This window comes from Arachis duranensis, chromosome 2 (genome assembly GCF_000817695.3).
Source record: "Arachis duranensis cultivar V14167 chromosome 2, aradu.V14167.gnm2.J7QH, whole genome shotgun sequence".
Lineage (NCBI taxonomy): Eukaryota > Viridiplantae > Streptophyta > Magnoliopsida > Fabales > Fabaceae > Arachis > Arachis duranensis.
This window is the reverse complement of record NC_029773.3, coordinates 89,825,436-89,827,149: the sequence shown is the minus strand read 5'-3', so window position 1 is coordinate 89,827,149 and position 1,714 is coordinate 89,825,436. Positions and strand designations below refer to the sequence as shown.

At 27.8% G+C, this 1,714-nt stretch overlaps 1 non-coding gene across 1 annotated transcript; it reads right to left on the bottom strand.

Moving 5' to 3' along the window:
- Window positions 1-760: 760 nt before the first annotated feature.
- Window positions 761-832, bottom strand: TRNAD-GUC (transfer RNA aspartic acid (anticodon GUC)). Its single transcript has one exon. It is a non-coding gene; the product is annotated as a tRNA-Asp (tRNA).
- Between the last annotated feature and the right edge of the window lie 882 nt (window positions 833-1,714).

Sequence of the window (1,714 nt, the reverse complement as noted above, 5' to 3'; positions counted from 1 at the left end):
GAAACATAAAAATTCTAATACCATTTAACTTCTTTTAAAAAATAAACAAATAAAAAAGATATATAAATAATTATATATCTAATAAAAATTAACAACCAATTTCTAAGGCCATTAAAATTTACATTGACAGCTGTATGCATCTCTATTCTCTACATGAATCTCTTCACACTTCTGGTCTAATTATGTAATGTCGTGAACGCGTGATCGTCCTCTTCATTATTCAATGGCAACAGCAATGATGATATTAGCCTCTCTCGTCTTCTTGTGGGTGTCATCGCATCAATTACAAGTCTTATGGCCATCACACAAGGTCCCTAGTCCCTACCCTAACACTTCTAAGCTGCTTCTCATTCGAGTTTATCACCAAACATTATGTTTGTATTAGTACTAATTTTTGTGTAATTTTTTTGTATATATATATATATATGATCAATTTTTTATTTTCATGTATAGAAATAAATAATTTATACAAAACTAATACATAAAAATTAAACACTACAATTTCTTGTATTTTTTTTTTTTGGGAACATACACAATATCTTGCTGTTTAAGGTAGGTTCGCTTAACAACAGACCAAACTTCTTTTTTTTTAGGTGAAGCCGAATATTAAAGTAAGGTATCTTCTTATTGGGCTAAGAAATAGAGTAGAGATCAATTTAAAATGAAATGGGTTCATTTGGGCCGACTGAATAGAACGGAAAAAGCATTTCAAAATAAAAAATAATAAAAGGTCAACCAAAAATAAAAAATAAAAAGACAACGCCGTTGCCGGGGATCGAACCCGGGTCACCCGCGTGACAGGCGGGAATACTCACCACTATACTACAACGACTTGATGTTCACAGAAACAGCATTTAAAAATAAAAAATATAATAGCCAACAAAAAAATAAAAAAAAAACGCCGTTGTTGTAAAATGTAACAACAACAGATAAATGTAACATTTTCTGCAAATTTCACAGAACTAAAATTAGTTTATTCAAAAGCAATAATCAAAGTCTGCTCTGCCTTATTAAAATAAAACAGTTTGCTGTAGTCGATCCAAACGATAAATCCAGACAGAAAACTCCATTTAGCATTGTAATAATTATTATATAAGGAGACAAAACTTTAATTCTGGCCGAAGTATATTACATGTGACTAAAAGTTTTCTATATATAAGTTAAACAAAATCAGACGCGCGGGTGTAAATTGTTCCATGTCAGCGTAGTTATTTATATTCACTAGTCACTACAAATGAATTATGATCATCCTTATATATTACCTGCTCCACACAATACTCAGAATATGAAGACAAGTCTTGCATTGTTTTTTACATAATCAGAAAGTTGGAAAGTTACCTCATCTGTATATGATACCTATGATAACAACATAAAGTATATTAAGCATTTGCAATTATATTTATATATCAATAATGCAATCAAAACATCCAAACTCCAGGAACCAGTAATAAACTAAGAGACATAATTATTTATGTATTTCTTATTAGTTTAATTTTTTTTAAACAAATAAATTTAAGATATAGTATTATTAGAGTTTATATATCATATCAAATATTGTTAGATTTTCTACTTGTAAATATATGTTCACATTTCAGAAAATTATTTTGAGACGTGAAAGAAATATATTATAAATTCTATATTTTTTAAAAATAAAAATTTTAGACAATTTATAAATTAAATATGAGTAATTTTTCATCCCATAAATTAAATTTTA